Genomic DNA, 27,145 nt, shown 5'->3' on the forward strand with positions numbered 1-27,145 from the left:
TAACTTAAGCTAATCAAGGCAGCAATTACAAAAGGACAAATGGAGTATGTTGTTATTTGAATAAAAGAAAAAGAAATAAAAGAAACAAAATAAAATTACTGTAGCAAATGTCTGCAAGTAGACTTCAAAGGAAAATGAAAGTTCTACTATTGATATAAAATCTAGGCAAAAATTATTTCTTCCTTAAATATTTTATGTTTTAAAAGACAAAAGAGAATCATTAATCTAAGTAGTGTAGGTAATTATAATAATAGCTTTTTAAAAATGTTTATCTTCTTTTTGCTGAAATGGGGTTTTATTTTGATATTTTTGATTATATTTTTATTTACTACCATCTACTGCAAAATACTTTCAAGCTTCCCACGTTTCATTTTTGTCCAGAGACATGACGTTTCAGTGTCTAAAAATCGATTTTGTATAACATTCCATTTTTAAGGGCAAAAAAGAAATTGATGGGCAAATATTTTTAATGACACCGTAAGCGAGAAAATGCACCATTTATGCCTTTTCTCAAAAAATATTACTGTTTTATATCTGTTTCAAAGTTTGGCGCAAGGCCAGCAAATTTGGATAAGAGGAAGCTGATCACAAGATTCCAGTACTGAAGTGGCAATTATTTTATCTACTCCGAACGTATGAAAGTAAATGTCGGCCGCGACGGTACTTGAACTCAGAGCATAATGACGGACAAAATGCCGCTAAGCATATTTGCATGACGCGGTAACGATTCTGTTAGCTCACCACCTTAAATTACTATCTTATATTGGTTTCAAATTTTGGCACAGGGCCAGTAATTTCGGAGGATTAGGCAAGTCGATTAAATCGACCCCAGTGTTCAAATGGTGCTTAATTTATCGACTGTGAAAGATGAACGGTAAAGTCGGCCTTGGTGGAACTTGAAATTAGAACGCAAAGACAAACGAAATGCTGCTAAGCATTTTGTCCAGCGTGTTAACGATTCTACCAGCACGCCGCCGTATTACTGTCATATTAAAAAATAAAACTTTTTTTTTTTTACTTCAGAACCGGAAATGTTGTCGTATTATTATTTTATTCAAAAACGCGGTGAGCTAGTAGAATCGTCAGCACGCCGGGCGAAATACTTAGCGGTACTTCGTCTATTTCGTCTGTCTGCACGTTCTGAGTTCAAATGCCACCGGAGCCGACGAATGAAGTACCAGTTACGCACGAAGGCCGATGTAATCGGCTGGTCTCCTCACCCAAATTTTCAGGTCTTGTGCCTATAGAAGAAAAGATAATTTTGTTCAATCACATTATTTTGGATGTTGAAGAGTACTGAAACGAAAGAATATTGTTGCTTTATGTTAGATTTTACAGCAATTTCAAAACACGATGTAGTTGAATTTCGTCTTTTCTTCCCAAGTAACGAATAAAATAAATACCAATGCCTATCACGAATCGACTTAATCGACTATATCCGTTTATTTTTCATACATCTGATGGCCTTCTTAGAAATTGACATTCCGATAACTTCAAGTTCAATAAGCTTGTAGAAACGTAATTGGTCTGGCTAAATATATTATGCTATGTAGTATATTTCCATTAGGTTTTGAGTTCTGCCTAACGGTTGAATTTTATGCTTAATTGGTTCAATAAAACGAGTACCAAAATGTACATTATCATCAATTATGTTTTTTTTTTCTGGACAAATTAAAATTTTCATATGATCACATGTGATCACATGCAATATGGAACTCATTAAGTCTATCACAGGAAGTACATTAGAATATTTATTCCATAAATGTTATACATAGGTGCACAAATGAAAACTATAAAACATATTTTTCCAGAACCAAATATTAAATTATCATGTTCGAGATCTACATTTTACTGAAGTATTTAGTGAAATGTTTTCTAATTATATGGCATTAATGCCATGGAAATACATCAATCAAACAAAATTTTAAATTACCAATTCATTTTAAACGTATCAGTTGAGTGGCTTCCTTTGTAGATCTGAACTTTAAACTACGGAATGAAATATAAATAAATCATTGTTCAATACAAACGTGTCTGTATTTATGTATACATTCATACATACATACATACACACACACACACACACACACACACACACACACACACACACACACACACACACACATATATATATATATATATATATATATATATATATATATATTATTTATTTTGAATTTGAGAAAATAATAAATTTTTGACAGCTGAATATGATGACTTTAACAAATCTACTTGTTTCATATCCGTGCAAGATTGCTGTATGTTATGTTATATTTAAAACCGAAGTTGATATGGTACAGTATTCGCCTGAGGATATATTAAAACCCCAACTCCTCTCTTGCACACACACACACACACACACACACACACACACACACACACACACACACACACACACACACACACACATACACACACACCTATCCGAATGAAGGAGAATTTCACCACCAACGCGTCCTCCTAACGATAACACCAGACCAGATATGACAACACCACTGGGGAGATAGACACCTCCATACTAGCCACTGAAGCTAACATCAGCAATTTATAAAAGAGGCTTTGCTGATCCAACACTTTAACCAGAAAACTGACAGTCGATGGGAGTTGAGCCGGTAGCTCCTATGGCAGCATCTAACAGATGGTGAATGGCCTACAACACCAGCCTAGATGTTATACACCAAAACCCGAACAGATGACAGCACTTAATGGGTGAGTGCCACTACTACTACTACTACTACTACTACTGATATAACGCCGTCACACTACAAATGGTGAGTAGCTTATAGCATCAGGTGGGTGTTTGTTTATACTAACCCGTGGAACGTCAATTATACCTAATTTGGAGAGCGACCGCTGAAGTTACATCAATGCTAGGGACTGTAAATGGATTAACGGAACCCGCATAACTGGACTTTTCTTAGACTGTTTTCTTTCTTTTCTTCTGAAGGTGGCCCTATGTGCATGAAATACAAAGGCTTTATTAAACTTTCTGCACTGTCAGAAGCTTATATATATATATATATATATATATATATATATATATATATATATATATATATATGGTATATATATATGTGATAGTGGATTTTCATCGATGAGTTCTTGAAACTTGGTTCTTTTCCCTAAAACTATATATTTTATATATATTATAATCTATAAAGCTCAATTTAGTTTAATTTTTTAATAAATTGATTTTAATTGAGTTTTTACCTGTATTTTGAGATTTTGTCCCTAATATTATATATATATATATACTTCTCAAAATAACCACATTTAGTACATCGGCCGATACACAGTTAAGTTTATTTAAAAAAAAGTTGGTCGTCTTCTGTTGGTTGTTTTTTCCTCGCATTAGGTACTAAATGTGGTTATTTTGAGAAGTCCACTGTGTGGCGTTATTATTTTCTGTAATAATGCCCTTTATATAAATATAAACGAATAATTATATTCTTGGGAATAGAAATTTCCCTTATGAATGTTTTTACACACTGGCTTCTTGATAAAATTCTTGTAAAAGAGTTTTATCCCTTTTTGAATTTATTTATCAAATATATACACGGAATATATTCAATGTTGAATTTTTATTCCTGTCTCCACATGGGTACCCAGAAGCAACCCGGAAGTATTCCCGCTTCTTTGATGAAGATATATACAGATAAATTTCATTCCCTTTACGCTGTCGGATACGTAGTGTGTTCGTTTTTGGTGAGGTTAGAATTCTGTTTATTTATATATATTTTTGGGACAATACTGTGCTGATGAACGAAATCTAGATTCATTCTAGTAATCGCGAAATCGGCCGATACACAGTTAAGTTTATTTAAAAGAAAGTTGGTCGTCTTCTGTTGGTTGTTTTTTTCCTCGCATTAGGTACTAAATGTGGTTATTTTGAGAAGTCCACTGTGTGGCGTTATTATTTTCTGTAATAATGCCCTTTATATATATATATATATATATATATATGCATTCAAATAGAAATTTAAAAGACAGAAAAATATTTCATACATTTGTGTATAGTTGTGAGCTTTGTTTTATTTTACAGTTTATATAGTTGGTATTTATGAGTTCTTTTGCTATTCTTGTATGTGGACTGTGTGTTGGGGTGTATGTCCACACTTGTATGTGTGTATATATATATAAGTTCTGCGTACGGCGAAGTGGTTCATATGTTCGCTCCTCAATAGAGAGCTACTTTCTTCAATCCCACTATGTACATTACACTCTTATTTCCCAAGTCGGGCCAAGTCTTCCAAACGTGAACATAAAAAAGAGAATATTCTCAGTGGATTGTATCTGTGTTATTCTTATCACTGAGTTACAGAAATTTTCTCGTCGCAAACAACCGAGAACAATTCTGTATTATGCATTGTTTTAATGGCATTTTCCGGGAATCTGCTGGATGGACAACCCGATATGTTTCATTGCCAATTGGTTTGCATGATATGCTCTGGCGACTCATATGAAGATATTTATTTTTAATGTGCACGTTTTGAGTCTTTTATACTTTACAAAACAGATGTAACATATTGAAATGTTCAAATAATTGTTTTAGACATTACTAAGTTCTAAACTTAGATTTATAACTATAAATGTGCTTCTATATACATCATAGCAGTAAAAATAAAAGAAAATAATGGAGATATCGCTTCAGTGTCTTTGTTTATAAGTCCGACTGGGGATAAACAATAGCTTGCTGTTTTTTTTCTTTCCCCAGACTACACTTTCCAATAAGCTTTGAATGCTCGGATACCCAATTTCCTAAACATCATAAACCTATAATAAACGTTAGAGAGCAAAGGTAGAGATATCGCGAAAAATCTTTAGTTCTGAAATATAATCAGACTGGAAGATGTCTTCTATTTAGCAGCATAAAGGAGTGACACTTTGATAGTTTTACTTGTTGAATGAACCTTTGCTAATTAACTTATTTGAATTACCAGCTTTATGAATGTCCCTACGCAGTCACTCAATCTGTGGGAAAAGGCCAACTTATTTGTATCAATTCTGACACTAAAAATCAAGATATCAAAACCAGCAGAAGAAGCTCGCCTTTGTCACTAGATCTTTTAATGCCTTTCTAATCTCCCATAAAGTGCAACATATATGGTAATATAATGAAGGGTATATTAGACAATTTATGTAGTCATTCTCTTAATTATCTCTTCATTGTGTGATGGCTTACTGTGGGCTAAATATTAAGCAGCTATGATACACACTTGCAATTGCGCACAATCACTCACACACTGGCCAGTTTCTCTCCCCACTCTCTCTTTCTCTCTCTCTCTCTCCCTCTCTCTCTCTCTCTTTCTCTCTCTTTCTCTCTCTCTCTCTCTCTCGAACGAGGGAGACTGTATTTAATCGAACTGCTAGTAAGAATCTCAGAAGCTCAGTGTGCTCTCATCTATATGGGGGAGCTGAAACTGCATGAAAGTAAACGCTAAATACTTTAAAACAAATCACATTAAGTATTGTAGTCCTGAATTTGTGGCCTTAATTTATATCTGAGTATTACAACAGGAACCTGTGTCATTCTGGATGGCAATGAAGGAAAGAAGGAAACCAATGAATACAATGACACTTTGAAACTTTAACCACACACTTGCAAAACGGCAGGATGGTCATATAAGGAAGGAATGCATTCAGAAATCCGCTCAAGCAGTACTAAATCACTACTACAAAAACAACTTACTATTACATTTAACGAATGGTGATAGTTGTGAAACAAAATAACTGCATGCTTCCTAAAGAACATGTAAAAAAAAATAGGCAAAATTAGTAATCGATAATTTAGTACGCGCCATGGGATTCAGATTCCAGTTAACTTAATCATAAAAACTGAAAATGTGACAAGAACTTGTTAATCTACTTTTTATGTCACGATTCTCGTGTTTCGCAACAGATTCGCCTGCATCAAAATCGGATCAATTCTCTTTCATGATAAAATAGGCTATTTGATTTTCAGCCGCTAAGCAACGCATGCTCCAGGCTCATTTGCGCCCACCATTAGTAATTTCCAGTGATGACATGGTGATTTCAATTGGCAAAATTTGAGACCTTGTAATGTAATTCTGTTATGAAATCATGTTTAACGCAATAAGAAATCACCAAATAAAACCCTCTTTATTTCTCCCCTTGCTTCTCTCTCCAAATATTACATCTATATTATGCCTCCGCATATACATAAACATATATCTATAACCATAAACACATATGTGACAACACACCAATTGTACAATGCACAATCCACACCGATATACACATACACGCACACACACACACACACACACACACACACACACACCCACACACACACACACACACACACACACACATATATATATATATATATATACAAAGCTGAAAAGGTAAACATATATTATCTATACACACTTATAGATATTCATGAATATATGCCAACATTCTATATGTGTATGTGTGTATGAATGTGTGTATCATAAATTTTATACATACACACAGTTACACGACTGAGACGTGTGCGAGTCTTTCTCACAGTTTTATGAACCTGTTTATGTGAATGATACGTTTGCATGTATTAGTGTGTGCACGCGCGTGGTTATATGTTTGAAGAAATAGAAGACACTAAGATGAAAATCAAATGTTTAGAAAAACTTATTGCTTTCAGTTTCAAAAGTATTTGCGAAGTTTCTTCAACACCTTTTCCATGTATATTATCGGTAAACTACGTTCTGTTTCTTGATAAGACTCCCTTATATCATTTACACTAGTGCGATAACATGAACTCCAGTATTTCTTTTGTAAACCTGAAACTTCAACGCCTTTGAAAAATATTTTATGGAATGTTGGGTACACATTCTTTCGGCTTGTTAACCCTCTGTTTAGAGATAAATATTACTCTAGTTTGTAAAAGTTTGAAAATGAGCTTAGTTTCCGAAGAATTATAAATTTCTTTACTAGTTATCACAATCATTTAGCCATGAAAAGTTAATGCGGGTATTCGATAAAGATATCTAGGTATTCTGGAAACTGATGTAGAAAGTATGGAATCATCAAAGGCGAAATCAGGATGAATATTTACAAAGAATAAAGGGGATATTATGATTCTGTGAGAGTGAATAGTCAATGGATTTCGCTCTTTGTATTCTTCCTTATCATTATAACCCACGTATTAATAAACGTGAACGCGGGATGTAAATTACGAAAAGATTAAAATCAACTACAATTTATCTATTAAGAATGTCCTAAAATTATTTTGGTAGGATGAAATGCAACTTGACAATGTGTACAAATATTCAAAGTGTACGTAAGAATGGGTGAAGAATAAAAAATTTCCGAAATAAGGAAAAAAAAGTTGCCCAACTATTAAGGATATGTAATAGATTTTCAGGAGACTGGGTAAATATTTTGTGTAATTTACAAGTCTGTAATATAAAGGGCGTTAAGATAATGGATACACTAAAACATGAATGCATAAGAAGAAAAAAGAATATATTAAAGTCCTACCTGAACTTTGTCATAGTTATTAGGTTATCTGTTGTATCAATCTTCCTATTCAATGCCGGCATTTTCAGCTGGAACATTTAAAAAGTAAATCACAGAAATAAGTATGAATTTTGCAAACTATACATAATATGTTTCACCAGAGAAGGAGATATTGATAAGCTGTATGAATGATTATGAAAGAGTGTTAATAAGGGTAGATTGTGCTGTAAAGGGAACAGTCGTGGGGCTTGTAAAAATGAAAGAATGAAAATTGAGTGGCGAGAAAAGAGGAAATACAAATCACGAAACGGAGAAAAAATTAGAAGTTTACTTCAAGAATAATTTATCTAGGAAAACTCGAGCGAGGAACCACTCAAAAGAAAGAATTATGAAGAAAGCCACAGAAAGTACCATAAGGGCACTCTAATAACATTTCATAAGAACACATGTGATAAGAAAACTTTTTGAAGACGAAGATATCTTTCCAGTATATCGAATATATGGTAAAACAATATTCGTTTTAGTATAAGAGAGTAAGAATCCGACACAGAATCCGCACAAATTCTTGAAACCAAACAGAAATGCACCAGCTATTAACTATTTACTATGTAACATGAAAAATCCAAATCATACTAAAAAGAGTTATGAACACAGTCCCATGAAAATGGACTAAATGATCAGGTGAATGTGTTATAAGGCATGAAAAACCAGCAAGATAAGGGCGTAGAACTATGAAATTTAGATACCGATGTGCTACAGAAATATAGCAAAACATCTATAATAAGTGTAGTTGGTGCATTCGATAGCAGAATAAAGGGAAAATATAATGAGGTGAGAGATATATCGATGATTTCAAAAGGGAACTGAGAAATGATTTGGAAGTTCAGAAAGATAACTGTAATTCGTGTAATAAAAGGATGACTGAGAAAATGCCTGAAAATATTATGCAATAGGGTTCTATATTCACTATAAAAATCAGCTTAGTGACAAGACAAACAGCATGTCTAGTTGGAACAGCTAGATCCTAAAAATATAAATAATAACTATCTGAAGAGACAAGTAGTGGCTTGACAAAATTATTAGAATCACTAACAGACTGCTGTTATGCTAATGTGCAATGATGATGATAATATTCATATTTTTTAATATAAGAATTTAGTTACACATTTTTGAGAAGTTAGTATTCGTTTACACTGGTACAATCGTTCATTATATAGTCCCAGGAAGCATATAATGCAATATAAGCACTGGCATTATTTGAAATAAGAATGAAAAGCGGAGTAATTGAATATCTTTTTCGTGAGGCTAAATGTTTTGGAAGAAAGTTAGTTCAAAGCTATCCATATTTTATTTATTCACCGATCCATGAGGAAAGACCATTGCAACTAGTAATGGTTAGCACTGTAAAACTAAAGCATAAAGCATTGCAACTAGATTTAGTTTGGAATTTTATTTATTCAACCACCGACAGCCAAAATATAATGATTTTTGCAGGCAAATATAGAGGTCACAACTAATTTAATCTGATTCAATCTTTGAGTTGTAAATAATTGTTTCGACTCTGGAAACATGAACATAAAATTTGAGCTGCCCGGAAGTTAAACTCAGATCAAAATAGAACTAAAAGAAACACTACGCTTTTGGCATCTCCTCTCAATTTAATATCTATCAAGTGTAAAACTATACAAATATTGCAGTTGAATGAAATACAAAACATAAAATTGTCAATGAAATAACTTCATAAATCCTACTATTCTACTAGCATTTGGAAATTAACACCCACCTCGGAGATATAAAAAAGTTTTCTTGCACAGTATTTGATGTCTCTTGCCATAATTATGCCAATTGGTGTCGGGGACTGCCATTCTGTAACCAAGCAATGCTGTCATAAATACTTCCACAAAATGTTAAAACAAGCAATGAGCGTTTTGTTCTCTGCCAAAGAACCAACTTCATTCGTGTACTAATGGTTTGCTCGTGTTATGACGAGTTAATTCGATATGTGTATCTGACCCGCCATATTTTTTCAAACTGTTTATAAATTATTGTCTATCATATGTAAGCAATTTGGTACACTTTCATTATTTTTCTGAAGAGGTGTTGTTGGTATCTTGTGAGCTTATAGCTAGCTTTATGTTTTTGTAATGGTATTTAACTGTCATATTATGTGGCATAAATCGTTGTTTTCTTGTAGTGTCGTTATCCATGTTGCATGTGATGGAGTACTCCATTGCCACGCTTTCAAATATCTCTCGGATGTTCCTTCAGCGTAACAGCAAGGGCATCAGGTAGCTACTGGTATTTCAATACTAGTTTTCACATAATTTTACATTCTCTGGTGAGATGGAAGATAATATTTATCATGAGACGGGTTTCTTTTCTTAACACTCTCAACAAAAAGATCTATACTGCTTAAGAATAGACTGCAGAATATGGTTAAACTTTTCAAGAAGTTGACTGCAAAATGTTCTTTCTACCGCGTTTATTTTACAATTATCTCACTCGGGTCAATACAAGGAGATACCGGTCAGTTGAGTAATCATGGTGCTATCGGTGTCACCTTGCTTAATGGCTGGTTTCAAATAATATCAGGACGATATACAGTGTCACAGGAATCAGGATATTTATTGTCACATCTAACAGCGATAGCGATTATCCAGAGGAAGAAAGAATGCATGTTACTGCAGCTGTTTAGCTGTGAAGTGCTTTAAGATTGCGTTATATTCGACCCACTATTATTTATTTGACGCCTTCATGTATCCAGACATAGGATTTTTTTGGATTTTAATCACAGCACCGAAGAATTTCCTGCAATCATTAGGTGAAATGCGACATGTAATTACATTTTTGGTGATAGCATATACGCAAGATGTTAACGTTCTTGTCAATAGTGGTTATACTGTTGTTATCGGTGTTGGTCTTGATCCTACAATCGAATTTCCATGAGGGTGAAATTATTGTTTTTAGAGCCGGTGTCAATGACGTTGAGATGTTGACTGAAAGTCGTTTCTCACATTTGTAACATGAAAAAAAAAAAAACGATTCATAATTTGCTGATCTATGCTTTTTTTCTGCCGGCATTGTTGGCAAGGGAAATCGTTCGAAAACACATTTTAAATTATGCTATGCATTTGCAGGTCTCACGCACAGCTATGTATGTATACATGTATGTTTACGTACTTATGTGTGGATGTATGTGTGTACGTACGTGTGCATGTGTGTATGTACGCATGTATGTATGTGTGATTGTATATATGTTTTTTTACGTATGTAAGCATTAGGAATCTGAGTATTGGCTTCGCTGTGAAGCTCATATCACCCTCATGCTTAGCTTCGGGTTATATTCCAAACGCAACCTTTTCTTTTTATATTCATTTACTTTATTTTATTTTATTTTATTTATTTATTTATTTATTTTTTGTAAAGTGACTTGTAATATAGTCATGACCTAAGTTATACCTCTGAGTGAAATTTAGTCACCACAAATTGTTTGAAAATCGGTCAAGGGCGCATAGGCACACAAACGTACACACAGACACATACTGTATGCATTTGTCAGTGTGTGTGTGTGTGTGTGTGTGTGTGTGTGTGTGTGTGTGTGTATGTGTGTGCGTGCGTGTGTGTGAGTGCGTGTGTTCGTATGTGCATGCCTGTATAGTATATGTTTCTTTTGAAAACGGTGCGGTGGCTTATAGTAGTGTATATTCATGTAATGCAATTTAAAATTTCGATGAACAGAATTGAATACAATTTGTAGCAAATTGAAATAAATACCGGGATCGATTTGATCGACTTTTGAAGTTAGTGCCCAAGAGGGCCTCTTGGATATGTCTAAAGCAATATAAAATCAGCGACACATACACCTTTGTGTATGTTCCTACATAGGTTCGTTTTTGTTTCATCTTTATAAGACCCATATTGTTTTGCCGGTTTCTCTGTCTGTATATTCTCATATTTTGTCTGTATACTTCCTTGCCCTACATATGCACACACTCTCACACTATCTCTCTCTCACTCTCTCTCTCTCTCTCTCTCTCTCTCTCTCTCTCTCTCTCTCTCTCTCTCTCTCTCTCTATCTCTCCCCTATTCTTTCATTCTTCCCACATTTTCTATGTACGTTACTGAGGTTAGCAGAAAAAAATATTTGCGGTTGAAATAATGAAAAATAAAGAAAACTTCTTACATATTTATTGCTATATGTCAAAATACACTCATATACATGAGTGTGTATGCGAACGCACACAAACATATATGCATGTATGTATGTGTGTATGTATGTATGTATGCATTTATGTATGTATGTATGATTGCATGTATGCATGCATGTTTGTATGTATATGTATGTATCTATAAACATATATTTTATATATTAGCTTTATGTATTTATGTGCGTAGTTGACACTTTGTGCGTCTTTTCTGCACAAACGTGGTCATTTGATTATGTAGTAGTAATGTGCCAGGTATATCTAAGTGTATCTCTTTTTTGTCTTTTATTTCTCTCCTTCTCTCCCCTCACTCTTTCACCCCTCTGTCTCTCTCCATCTTCCATCTGTGTCTCACATACACACATACACACATACACATACATACACACGTACGTGTATTCATATATTTAGATACAGAGGCAAATATACGTTGTGTGTGTGTGTGTGTGAGTGTGTGTGTGTGTGTGTGAGTGTGTCTGTGTGTGCGAGTGTGTGTCGTGCGCGCGCCTGCGTGTACAGAAACACACAGACCCACACACATATATTTATATATATGTATATATTACATATTTGTTTTCGTATATAAATGTATGGATGCATTCATTTATCTGTAGTTATATGTGTGTATTTGTTTGGTGTATTTATCGGCAACATTTTCTGATATTGTATAGAATTATGTGACTTTATGTTTGTTATGATTTTCTGTCACAGAATTCTGTCCTCCCACAGTTATTTAATAATGTTTGGTAATATATAATTACTGACAGCATTTGCCAGTGACATACAACCACAATTCGTTGGAGGTGTTTCTAAACTGATAAAAATCAGTTGTATATTCTTTGACGTACACACCTAAAACATAACATTAATACACCACATAAATTCTCTGCAAAATACTAGCTGGTGATTAAATTCAACATGAAAGTGAAACTTGAAAACCCGGCGATGTTATGGACTAGTAAACAAAAACACCACTAAAACAAATAAAAAGATAAATATAGACATAAAAATTATCATAATGGAAATTGATTCAAACAAAATATTTTTTGAATTATTCTAAATTCTATTAGAATTTAGACAGCAATGCGATCTGCAGCCATAGAAGGCTACAATGGTTACTTTCCATACCAGAGTGAATTATAATCTCTCTCAGTACTCAATAGCAGCAATCCTTTTAAGTAACTACTATTAATCATATTATTTCATAATCCTAATAGATCGTGCGGATGTCCCGGTCGGTAGAGGAGTTAACTTCCGATGAAATCGTAGGCTGTACCTGTCCTGCATATAGTAGTGTTTTGTGTTCGAAACTTTGAGTCTAATATACTAAACGACTATGTCTACTTAGTGTAAGTATAGAAACTACGTATACATGGAGATAGACAAGAACGATATTTCTACGTCGTTAGACAAGCCTGCCCACAGATTACAACCCAGAGTCGTATAAACTAGTTTAATGTCATCCAGTGTACGTACAACTTTAACAATATCGCAATACATGTATTGCTGGACTCAACTTGATCCTAAGTCTGTTTTGTGATGGGTGACTGAAGCTAGACAACAAAAACTCGACCAAATTGAGAATTATCACTGACACTAAAAAAGGCAGGAGTTCAAGAACAACTCTAATGGTATTTTATTATTTAGGAAGTTTTTACTTCTCTTAACGTCTCCATACCATCAGTTACTGTCATTCTCTGTTCACTTAGTATTCTGTCGGTTTAGATGGAACAAATTAAATTTGCATTCACGTGTACTCTGTGATACAGATAAAAGATGAAAGTAAAGGAATTGAATTTTAAATTCAGTGACTCATCTAACACAAAATATACTGTTATAATACTAACACAATCAATAGCAACATATCTAAATGTATTCAATGTTCTAGGTGTATATCGAACAGGAAGTTGCAACAAGTCTGATAAACTACTTTCATATACCCCACTAACTTGAATAATATGAATCATTTTATGGTATAAAACATGTATTGATTCTGGTGTTTCATGTAATGAGGTGTAATATGCTTATCTAAAAGTCTAGCTTGACTCTCTAGGCTACAAGCCTTTAAACGATGGAACGACAAAATCTGATGCATGTTGAGGATGGTATCAAACATGGACTAGTAACCATACGAACTTAGAATTGTGGGGAGAAATTGATTTAACGTCCCTTCAGTTCTTCGATTGATTTGGGGGATCGTGTGGTTGTAAGTACTTGATTGTATTCACAGTGTTCCAGCTAAAATTGGCCGCTTGTATAAAAGGAAAAGAAAGCGCAATATCACTTTCAAAAAATAAAAGTAATATTTTAAAAATGAAAAAATATCGACAATATATTATGCCTGATACATGATAACTTTTTACTCAATGTAGCTGATCTGCGCTACCACCACGGTCTCAAGACGATTCTGAAACAGAGCGCAGGGATCCTCACTGCGTAGATCTTTGAATTCCTCCTTCATCTTAGCATATAAGCTTGGATTTGTTGTTGCAGGCAGAATGGATTGTGTATTTCTCAACTGTACCCTACACATACAAGGTCTGATCTGGATTGTTGCCATAATAACGAAGCCTCTTGGCACATATTGACTTAAAACTTCCGCTGTTTACAGCAATGATTGTAAGGAAGGTGTGTAACATGTGACAGTCGCATTGACCATGACAGATAAAGTTATTATGGCGATACCAGCTCAGAGGCCAATGCAAAGTTGCAGAAAGTGTATGGAGAAGAGTGTATGAGCTGAACACAAATGTACGAGTGGCCGAAAAAATGTTGATACTGACGAACGTTCTAGGAGACACGTAACCAGCAGAACTGAGAAAATCATCGCAGATGTGCACGCAGCTGTGAGGAGAAATCGTTGAATTATCATTAGGGAGATTATTACGGTGCAGTTCAGTCCATTAAAGATTTGGGTATGAGACATGCGTCTGCCAAGTTTGTGCCAAAACCGCTTTCAGCTGACCAAAAAGGCACTCGCGTTTCAGCTGCTCAAGATCTCCTTGATTGTGTCGAGAACGATGGAACCTTTTAGAAAACTTTACGTTCGTCAGTAAGCAAGTACAGTCAGGTTTTTTGCAGAATTTAGTGCAGATACTCCGCTCCACTTACTATGTCATGGCCAATGCGAAGATCACACGCTACACACCTTCATTCTAACCACTACTGTAAGCAGTGGAAATGAGTTAGAACGTTAAAGCTTAGTGCGCATGCACAACAGAGCTTAAAGTACATCTGTGCCAAGCGGCTTCACTCTGCGTGTTTTAGCGTCGTTATTATAGCAACAATCTGGATACTTATCGGTCAGATCTTGTAGTAATTCATGTGATGACAATCACAGGAATTCCGGGGCCAGAAATTGGGGCTAGTGAAATTGAAGAAATTCTTCGACAGTTACTTCTGAATCTTTCTGAGAGTATGGCAAGGAGTCGAATCATGCAACCACACATATGGTTTTCCTGCAGCGACCATCACCAGCCATGGATTGACAATAATCTTCAGCAGTCACACTTGTCTAAATTGAGCTCGTGGCCCTGTTCAATGAAGTGGTGATGAATTCTCCGTCTTTCTACTGTACACAAATCTGTAGTCTCTTTTGCATTAATCCATGTATTACTGCCTTATGTTGATAAGGCATTCAACAGCAGCCATGATATTGGCGTTTTGATACCCATCGCGAATCGTCATAATACAGTTAACTCTTTTCCAGTATTCAGATGACTTCCAGTCTTATATGCCACCTATCGTCTTTCAATCTTAATTGTTATACTCTCCATTGCTGTTAACTGTTCACCAATATATCAAGCTGTTCCTGAAAAAAAAGGAGTCATAAAATTCATTAAATTTAACCAGAACATCCTGTAGATGCATGTGTGTGTGCGCGTCGCTGATACTGAGTTTTTTTTTTCTGGCTGATACAGATTTTTGCACAGTATATGTATCCATTCACACTAATTGACCTCCGTAGATTACGACTTCTAAAAGCAAAGAGACTTTGTTGTCGCCCTTCTTTTGTTTTGCTCTGAGTATTCTACCATTTATGTGCACAATTTCAGGTTACCAATATCTATGATATGACCCAATTACTGGAAATTAAATAAAACTTGATTAGTTGTACATTCTTTCTGTAAGCGTGTGCCTTTTGGGGACTGGGGCCGAAGGTACCTTAAATCTAAACCTATTCCCCGAATAGTTCTAGAATTTGTTAACATCTAAGAATATCATCCAGTGAATGCAGTAAGATATGAAGAGATAGGGAATATAAACCATTTGAAATCCGCAGTGAAGAGTTGTGCCTGTTTTTAGTGTGTGCAACCTTCTATATTAGTTCGTGTAAAACGGCGAATTTTCCAAGCGTGAGACCTAAATATGTTTACTGTATGATATTCCGAGTTTAGGAGGTTAATAATTGTTTATTATTAACAGCAAGAAGAACATAACTTCGATATTTACGGTCAACATTCTTCTAATAGAGTCGTAATTGATAGGAGGTTTTATAATGATAAGTTGTTTGCATTTTTCGTCCTAAACAGTGCGTTTCACCATCAAAAGTAGAAGATTTTTCTAGTTGCAGAATTGATTTTTTTAAAATTCTCAGCAGTGACGTTACGAATTACAATACTGGACTATACCAAGTTTCACTATCTCTTCATATCTTAATGGATTCACTGGATGATAAGCAATAACATGATTTCGCGACTATCATCTTATGAGTTATAGAGCCACAGCTATTAAATTTCCCATATAATTTATGAAAAACGAAAGCAAAACAGAAATGACCTGTGTGCGACTATACGATAAGTAATGCATTTCACAGTAACGTTCTGGAAAACAGAAGAATTCTGATGCATATGAAATATGTTTACACCAAAACATTGTATTCTATACATGATATTCTATGGAATAGACAGTCATTCATGAAAATTCTTTATAGATGAACAAAATTCATCAATGTATAACATAAATAAATAGCTATTTATACAACCACCAAAGTAATGACTGCAACTGCAGGCACTTGGGGAATTAGAGTGTTTCATTAGGAAGCCAGTAGCTGTAATTAATACAATGAATGGCAACCGAGCGTGTGCTATCTACGTCTCTCTTCCAATGCAAATAATGTTGTTATAAAACGAATATAAATATGATATCAAAGAGATTATGACCAAATCTGCAGTCATTTGTTAGGCAGTATAAGTCATATTCAAACCTCGATTCAAACCGCCAATAAAAATACTGTTCTTGGCCCAGTGGCCTAATATTTTAGTAAACAAATATTCATGTGACATTGAAGTGATGAATTTTCATACTGGGAAAGCATTCTACGTTGTTCTCCAATCTTTGCTGTATCTTAATATCTTGATACACAACCTATAAAACATGGATTTCGCTTTCCATTCTGCCGTTAGCCTTGTAGACACATGGAAACTGTATTTGTCATCACTGTATATCATATTTAGAGAAAGAAGAAGATATCACGAAATAAAATTGGTTGCAGGGTTTTCATACTGTTATACAGCTTAGACGTGTGACTAAGCTTAACGTAACTTTGTATCTATGGATTATTTCTGTCATGAAAGCACGATTTGACATTTTATGTAGAGGTTTAAACACACATTCACACACACACGAACATATATACATCTATGTATATACGTATATTTGTGTGCATGTCTGTGTGTGTGGTGCGGCATGTGTGCATACACACACACACACACACACATATATATGTAATACGATTAGATGTTGTGTTAACCTCACGAAGGGATGTTTTCATCCAAGCAAATACTGGTTCAATACCTAGTATTTCGTGGGGATTAATTTCCTTAAAATGATAGTTGTATATACAAAAACTTATACTTTATATTCATATGAAAGAAGAAAAAGGAAGTGGAGTTTCGGAAGTAAATAATTCCTTATTATTAACAGCAAATTAATCATCTTGAGTTACAACTGCTTCAATTTACCAAGTAAATATTAAGTAAATATTAAATTTATATTTATATGACCTGAGCATATCATCAGAGGGAAAAATATACCCTTGGATGTTTTATACATGTTTATGTCTATGCCATTCAGTCTGCTATAATGAATCCATAAACACATAAAACACCCAAGGGTATATATTTTTCCCCCTGAAGGTATTATGCTCAGGTTATATAAATATAAATTTGATATTTATTTAATATTTACTGAGTATTGATTGCAACAGTTGTAAGTACAGATGCTTAATTTGCTGTTAATAATAAGCATTTTCTTGTGATGAGTGTGTGTGTGTGTGTGTGCGCGCGCGCGCGTGTGTGTGTGTACACGTGTGGTACCCAAAAGTAGCAAGAAATGTGCTCTATGAGACAAGCTTGTTGTAGTTCAGGCTTCCGTCGATAAAAGCCACTTGGAGCCACTTGATGTGACCGTCTGCTGACGGTCATCATCAAGTGAAGTCATACTGCTCCGTGGTGAGTGTTTGTTTTTTAGCGCTTCTTGTTCGTCGATTTTTGCAATGGTTGAAACAAAGGAACGGCGTGTTTCCGTGAAATTTTGTTTCTTGCTGGGGAAAACAGTAACCGAAACAGTTCTCATAGTTCAAACAGCTTACAAGGACGCTAACACGAGCAAAATACATGTTGATGGGTGGTTGTTACACTTTAAGAGTGATCATTTGTCACTTGAAGACCAACCTCGTTCAGAATGGCTGTCGACCTCCCGAACGAATGAGGACATCATGAAAAGTCATGACCACGATGTTGATATGATTGGAGCTCCTGCCAACGAATTTTGAGCGAGGAATTGTGAATGAAAAATCGCACACGGAAGGTCAAAATCAGTCACGACTGAATGCGTGCCGTGAACTGAAAGAACATTTTTTCGAAGGTCATCACTGGTGATGAAATCTGGTGCTATGGAATTTGCAGATGTGGAAGAGGTGAAGTTTAAAACGCCGGAGGTTTTGAAAGGCATTACTTTGCAAGAGTTCCAAGACTGCTTCGAACAGTGGAAACCAAGTCTCAACTGATGCATTGCTTCAAATGGAGTATACTTTGAAGGTGATAAAAGTGTAAACATGTAAAAGTAAATGAATAAAATTAAATTGCAAAATTCCGGTTTCTTTTGGGTACCCCTCGTACTTTATTTTATCATCAAATGCTAACTGATTTAACAGAAATTGTTGTAGTGTTTGGTACGGACTTTTACTCTCTGAGTTTAGATAACACACTTATCAAGTTTGCTTTAATAATTTCGGTGTTGATGAAATAAAGAACCAACAAAAATGTCTGATTAATTGTATCTACTTCCTCCATCTGTAGAAGTGTTCTTCCCTTCTGCATGAAATGCACAACTTGTTGTTCTCAAATTTGACATAGTCAGTAAATAATGAAGACGATTTCATTAAATGATTAAAACTATTCCGATTATATCATATCCTGTTTGCTTTTATTTGCTAATACTAGTACACCTAGTAAATCAATTGATTGCTCATACAAATCGAATCCATAACATGAACTACACACAGATTTGTCTTTGGAAGTGAAATAGAAGGTGGAACAAAATCTCACAGACTTTTAGCAGACACGAACTTAAATAACATGATTTTTGCTCTAGTAATAGTCATGTCTGCTTTCGGTTGGTGATAAAAATTTCTGCTTTTCAACTTGAGAACAACGTCTCGCAAAAATTTTTAAATTGGCGTGGTAACAATCGAAGTTATCCCACTAGAATCACTGCCAAATATTCATCAATGTCAATAGATTGGCTAAATACGTGAAATAAAATCTATAGAAACGAAAATAGATGTGTTGCATTTGTCAAAAGAAACAAAAACGTGAAGAAACTCTTAAAATATTGAATTCTGTCATTTGACGATTCTTTAGATCAGATTTTGTATTTTCAAAAGCACGCAGGAATAAATGAAATATATAACATAAATATTAATGTGTGTGTGTGTGTGTGTGTGTGTGTGTGTGTGTGTGTGTGTGTGTGTGGTTGTGTGTGTGTAAAATGGAGGAACAAGTGTGTACGCTTATGAATGCGGCCGTGTGTTTTCATGCGCCTGTGATTGATTGCGTATTTTGCTTCAGTTTATCTAAGATAACATTATACATATATAAATATATATATATATATGTGTGTGTGTGTGTGTGTGTGTGTGTGTGTAGATAGATAGATAGTAGATAGATGTACGTCACGAGTCATTGTGTGCTTCTAATTCGATTTCACAGTGATATTTATAGAACCTATTTCCTATATATTATACATTATATATGTGTGTGTGTGTGTGTGTGTGTGTGTGTACACGCGCTCGTGTGTGTGCACGCGCTCGTGTGTGTGCGTATGTACTTATGTGTGTGAGTTGTGTGTGTCTGTGTGAGTCTACGTTTATGTTTGTATGCCCATCATCTATGAATCTGTTTATGTATTTATATATCTGTGTATGGCTGGACATACATATGCAGGTACATTTGTTCTTATATCTAACGTATCTTTTTGAAACATCTCTGTGGGTATTTTTATCGTTTGGAATTCCTTTTGTACTTATATCAATATTGCATTGTATAATACCACAGTACTTGTATATTACCTATTTTTATTCTAATTAGCTGCATAATTCTCCCAGTGGGTTCCAATACAGAGTTTCCATTGAAGTAATCGACAAGATTTAAATAGTTTTTTCACACAAAGCTCAGATATAAAATCTATATCTCTCACATTTTTGTTCCATAAATCTGTCTATATGTGTATCTAAGTATCAACAAATTTACAAATATATGTATTCCTTTATGTGCACTAATTTCAAACCTTCTTTCTCTGTCTCTCCCCGTCTCTCTGTTCCTCTCTCTCCCGATGCATCGCCACCCCCACACACAGAAGCACTTTTCGATTTCAGTTTCTGTAGATCAACCTCTTTTCGGCTTTTTCTCTCTTCTCCTTTCTAATCTATCTTTCTATCTATCTATCTTTATATATATATATATATATATATATATATATATATATATATGTATATATATATATATATATATATATATATGTATATATATATATATATATATATATATATATATATATATATACATGTATATATATATATATATATATATATATATATATATATATATATATATATATATATATATATACATGTATATAAGTATGTATGTATGTATGTATGTATGTATGTATGTATGTATGTATGTATGTATGTATATCGTGGCACTCCGTCGGTTACGACGATGAGGGTTTCAATTGATCCGATCAACAGAACAGCATGCTTTTGAAATTAACGTGCAAGTGGCCGAGCACTCCATAATGTAGTTTTCTGGAAATTTAGCGTGACACAGTGTGACAAGGCTGCCCCTTTGAAATGCAAGTACAACAGAAACAGGAAGAATGAGTGAGAGAAAGTTGAGGTGAAAGAGTACAGTAGGCTTCGCCACCACCCCCTGCCGGTTGGTTCGCGGAGCTTTAGGTGTTTTCGCCCAAAAAACACTCACAACGCCCTGTCTGGGAATCGATACCATGATCCTACAACCGCGGGACCGCTGACCTAACCACTGGGACATTGCGCCTCCATACACACACACACGCTCACGCACACGCTCACGCACACGCTCACGCACACGCTCACGCACACGCTCACGCACACGCTCACGCACACGCTCACGCACACGCTCACGCACAAGCTCACGCACACGCAAAACAGACACACACACACACACACACACACACATATACATACATACATACATATATATATATATATATATATATATATATATATATATATATATATATATATATATATATATATATATATGCAATATGTATGTTTGCATAAATTCATTTTGATAGATAGATAGATCGATAGATGAGGAATGTGTCACAACTTGGCTGTAGGTCACATCCTGTGAGACTGAGCAGGGAATTAGCTAAATATTAGAACCAACATTGTAGATGACATAATATTCCAGCTATAAATCACTGGAAGTGCACAAAGTTGCTGTGACCATTTCTGGAAACAAAAATGGAAGCTCTTGAAAACGATGCCCAGATGTTATCTTGGGACTTCGAAATCTTAACCAACAGAATAATACATGAGAGCATGCTCTTTGCAAAGTCCATTGGTAAGAAGAATATTTAGAGTCTTACCTGACATGACTTGCTCATCTGAAGACGAGGAGAAATTGTATACGATAAAAACATGTATGACAGATTTAAAATGCTGAAATAAAGACGATGATAAGGTCACGATCTTGCTTTTTGCCAAAGAGTGTAGGGAATTTGAGAGAAAGGCAGAAATCAGGAACACATGTATCAAATATTGCATGACAGCTAGTTAAGACTATGAGGTAGCATGCGATGGTAGTGTACCTCAGATATGCAGATATGTAAGTACCAAATTTAATATGTACTTACATATCCAAATAGATCTGACTCAGGGTTTCTTCTAGGTGTGTTGTAGGTACAAAAAGGACACCAAAGAGGATAAGTGAAACCATGAATGGACATGTTTACCACTACATATATAAACAGGGAACCAGTAACAAATGATTTTCATTACATCGACATCATATAAGGCTATTAATGAGATACACGCCAAATCAGCTGCTGATTGACGGATTTCCAGTAGTCCTTCCCAAACCATGCAAACGAGCTTTTAGAGCTTCCTTGCAAGTGTTAAGCTGCCAGGTAAATTGCAGGAGGACATAATATAGCCTATCTATAAACGAGGAAACAGAGCAAATGCTAAAAAATACTATAGGCTTATCTCTCTGGCATCATACATCAGTAAAGTAATGGAACGATTCCATCAAAGAAATGTATAACAGGCATGCCGGGAGCAAAGAGGTCAAAACAACTCTATTGTTTCAACAGCTATTTTAATTAGTTTGCAGCCATAACTTGGTGTGAAGGGGTGCAACGAAACAGACAGGCAGTAGCCCAGATATAGTTTTAGGGTAATTAAAACTAACAAGTTATCTTGCCTGTTAAGTGGTTTACAGGAAGCAGACCTTGAGGCAGCAGGAAGTTATAAAACAGTCATCACCATTTTAGGCTAGTACGCACACATGTATGGAAGTACACACCCATATACACATAAACATAAGTATACATATATACATATACCTACAAACACACACACCAATGACCTTGAGTCTGGCAAAAAGAGTTTGACCAAAGTACACACCAATACACACATATACACACATGAACATAAGGCGGACAAAACGCAAAAAAATTTCCTGATTGAAAATATGTCCCCTTCTTGAGAGGATGAAGCATTTGCCTTGTAGTATGTATTAACATCTTTAAGTTACAAGGGAAAATATTCTCAGAAATCAGGTAGACAACAAATTTGGCAAGTTCCGTCTTGGTAGCATCATCTGCATAGCATCTCTTATTTTTGCGGAATGTCCGTCTTATGGGCATGTGCGTGTGTATATGTGTGTATTTGCGCGTACTTTGGTCGAAATCTTTTTGCCACCAGCTCCAACACATACCTTCTCACGCAAATTATACCTCCACATATACACAGACCACTCATACACATATTACATATTACACACCGCATGCAAATATAATCCTACCCCACGACTTTACACAAAGTAAACAGACCGACGAACAGAGCTATATATACCTAGACGCCCTGGAAAAAATTATACATATGACACTGCTATCATACCACACACCCCATTTCATACCACGCACCGCCCCGCATTAATAGTCTACACCTTCCCCTACTTTAACATTAACTCTTGCCAGCTTCACACCATACGCAACCAAGGGATATAACTTCTAAACCAATGTCCTGGACCCTTTTTCCTTCTACCACTTTTCTCAGCGGCCGCTGACCGGTTGTGCTAACCCACCTCCAACAATAGAGAGCAGTCGCCATATCCCCTTCCATATCGGCTATCTCTGATGAGCGTAAAGTTATATATTCAGATTGTTACCTAAAATTTCCATTGTATTCTTTGTGCGAAACCGATTGGTAAGATCAGTTGTGATGGATATTTAATACTATAAAATTCCGATAATATATATATAAACATACGTATACATTTACATACATGCTTACATCCATATACATACTCATGCATACACATCAAAACCTTGAATGTGGATTCAGAAGGTGGAAACTGAAAGAAGTCCATAGAATACGTGTGCGCGCGTGTGTGTAAGTGCGTGAGAGAGAGAGAGAGAGAGAGAGCGGGAGAGAGAAAGTGTGTGTATCTCTGTCCCCCGGTACAGCTTCTCAAAGCAGTGCCACTTAGTGGGACTGCACTGAACCCTGAACCATGTGGCGGTGAAGCAACCTTCTTATCACACAACCACGCCTGCTTCTAAATGCATCTCTACGAGTGTGTGTGTGTGGGTGGGTGTGCGTGTGTGTGTGTGTGTGTGTGTGTGTGTGTGTGTGTGCATATATATTCGTGCATATATGAACGTATATATGCGTATATATGTGTGCATATATATGCGTACATATATGAACGTATATATGTGTAGACGTATGTGTGCGTTTGCATCAGTAGTAAGCTATGAAATTGAGTGAAGTGTAGAATGCAGTACCATATGATTTTAACTTCCAACTGCTAAATTACAACTTCAAATAACAAAATAGATATCATTCTCAACTAACGAGTGAAGGAATTAAAAGATTGCCGTATATGGCCGCACATCTCACTAGATATAACATCCAGGTCGTCTTAAAATCGCATCTAACAATTTTGTGAATATGAGCCGCAAATATCGTCAACGAAAAGATGTAGACTGACAACTGATAGTATTTCAATACAATCCAAATTGTGATGCTTGTTTTGGAAATTTAGTTGCAGCGTGAGTCTCAATATATTTGGAAGAGGAGATTTTCAGTCATTTGGGTGAAAACTGATAATTTCATTAACGAATATCTAAATCTCTGAAGAATAAGTGAAAGCGAATATATTTATATGTTATGTAGTAAATGCTGTTCTTTATCTCTATGTTCAGGCGTAGAAGACAGATATTATGATTCTATTCAGAGAAAGAACGATATTCAAAATAATGTAAATCTTCTTGAATGATACACAGACTGACAAAACGTAAACATTGATGGACGATCTTGTTGGAATAAGCGAACAAATTCCTTCCGTTTTCAGTGTTTGTGTAAATAGAAGTGGATATTGATATCTCTTCTTATCTCCCGCTAATTTTCTCTCTCTTCTCCTTCTCATTATTTCACCTCCCTCTTCTCTCCTTTTTAGACTGATTATCTTAGTCTTCAAATAGAGAGAGATAAAAGAGATGAGGAGCAGGGGAGGAAGCAAGTGAAAGAGATGCAGAGCGGGGGAGAAGCAAGTGAAAGAGATGAGAGAAGATCTGATAGATACGCAAATAAAATATTCATCAAGGGAACTATAAATCTGCTTATCATTGACATTATGAAATGTTTACCGTTCAATGTTTCTCCTGTGCCACAATCTACAACAATAAATAAACTTGTTTGCTCTATTATGACTGCGAAGATGAAGAAACACCAAGAATTTAAATTGAAAATTGCTTTAGAAATTATTGTCTTTTAAATCCTTTTGTAATATTTTTAATTCACGTTCGTCTTGGCTAAAACTAACGGATTGTGACGTAATTATTTTCACATTCAAATGTTTAAATGACTTCTTGAGATATCGGATTGTTTATTCAAATATTTCAACACTTAATTCAGAACAAATAGAGCGAGGTTTATAGAAAGAATGCTTTTATTAAAGCGACAACTATTAGATAACATTAAAGTCTGCAATTAAATTGGCATTCTCGTAGCGTAATGATTTTAGATGGTTTAATAGTATTTCTTCGATGAACAATATACATTTCAGAGTAAAGTGAGACAGAAAATATTGCTTTTGTCTTTCTAAGATCAGATTTCACTTTTAGAATAGCAAAGTATACACATATATATATATATATATATATATATATATATATATGGTAATATACATATTTATATATATTATTATGCATACATTTGTACATATATATATATATCACTAAGATTCTACAACTAAACCACATCATCCTCTTATGGCTTCTTTAGATCCTACCTGTTATGACGTAGAATTTCTCCTTGAGGAAAATTTGTCCTGATATCACTTTCGCAGATTCCCTAGCAAGGATTTGGAGTAGTTTGTTTTATTTTACTCGAGCGAAAAATGCTGGTGCCATGCGTCGCCTGTAAGGTAAACAAGATACATATAAATACATATTTATGTATGCATACGTACACACACATACATACACACATACACACACACACACACATACACACACACACACACACACACACACACACACACACACACACACACACACACACGAAAGAGTGAACAAACTGAAGAGAAAGGCACTCATAACATCTTATAGCTATTTTGGATTTCCTGTATCTCTCCATTCGCTGCGAAACTTTAGGTCAAATTGAACTGAATTACACTATTTAAAATTACATATTTCAATTTCTTCCTGGGGAAAACAAACGCAGTTTTGCTTCTCCTCAGTTTAAAGATATCAGTAAAGTTGACTGCAAGATCGGGACAAACTTCATGCAAGCATCAGGGCACGGTGGCAAAACATAGCTTTTCTAAATGTAAACCATCCTGTCATTGTGGTTTTGTGGCACGAAGCAGATCAAGTCTTCCTGTCCACTCAAGAAAACACATAGTAAATGATCCACAAGCACTCGACCGAACCGTGTCCTCAACTTGTTCCCTTTTCCGAAAGGTTTGCAAGGCAACAGCAAGCCTTAAAAGAAACATTCCTCTCTATAGTACATGATTACCACTTTGAGAGAATCCAGAATCCATCATATATATATATAAATGAACAAGCTGTACATTCACAAAATTGTGCTTCACAAGTTCTAGAGAGGAAGGAAAGCGCTAATAATAATGAAGAAACAAAAGTTTCTTTTTCCAAGATTCTGACGATTCTCTCTCTCTCTCTCTCTCTCTCTCTATATATATATATATATATATATATATATATATATATATATATATATATATATATATATATATATATATATATATATATATATATATATATATATATATATATATATATATTATATATATATATATATGTTTTTAGGTTCAGAGATAATAAAAAACGTATAATTGCCAACCAAGTGTGACATCCTCTACAGGAGAGTGCGATTGATGTTTATAGCGCCAGGAAGACATCTCTTCCAGCTGCCTAACGACATACATCTTGTGTCAGACTAGTATTTGCGAGGAGAGGTTCCCCGTCCTCAGCGTTTGTTAATCATTAGCTGAAGATGAAAATTCAGTCCACTCGTAAAATTCTATATGCTGATCTCGAAGAAGGATAAATAAGCTATATTAAATCTCTGAGCGAGATATAGACAGTAGCAATACGGAATCGTAACATATAAATGCCAACCAAGTGTGGCGTCCTATACAGGACAGTGTTACTGACGATTATAGCCCTAGGAA

General features: G+C 35.1%; 1 long non-coding RNA gene across 1 annotated transcript; it reads right to left on the reverse strand.

Annotated features, from left to right (window-relative positions):
- Positions 1 to 576: 576 nt before the first annotated feature.
- On the reverse strand, positions 577 to 25,233 carry LOC149136647 (uncharacterized). Its single transcript, XR_016240919.1, has 4 exons — positions 25,095 to 25,233; positions 21,807 to 21,824; positions 7,483 to 7,550; positions 577 to 1,241 (listed from the first exon to the last, which is right to left on the reverse strand). It is a non-coding gene; the product is annotated as an uncharacterized LOC149136647 (long non-coding RNA).
- Positions 25,234 to 27,145: the final 1,912 nt, after the last annotated feature.

The sequence above is a fragment of the Octopus bimaculoides genome, chromosome 3 (assembly GCF_046866305.1).
Source record: "Octopus bimaculoides isolate indiv1 chromosome 3, ASM4686630v1, whole genome shotgun sequence".
Lineage (NCBI taxonomy): Eukaryota > Metazoa > Mollusca > Cephalopoda > Octopoda > Octopodidae > Octopus > Octopus bimaculoides.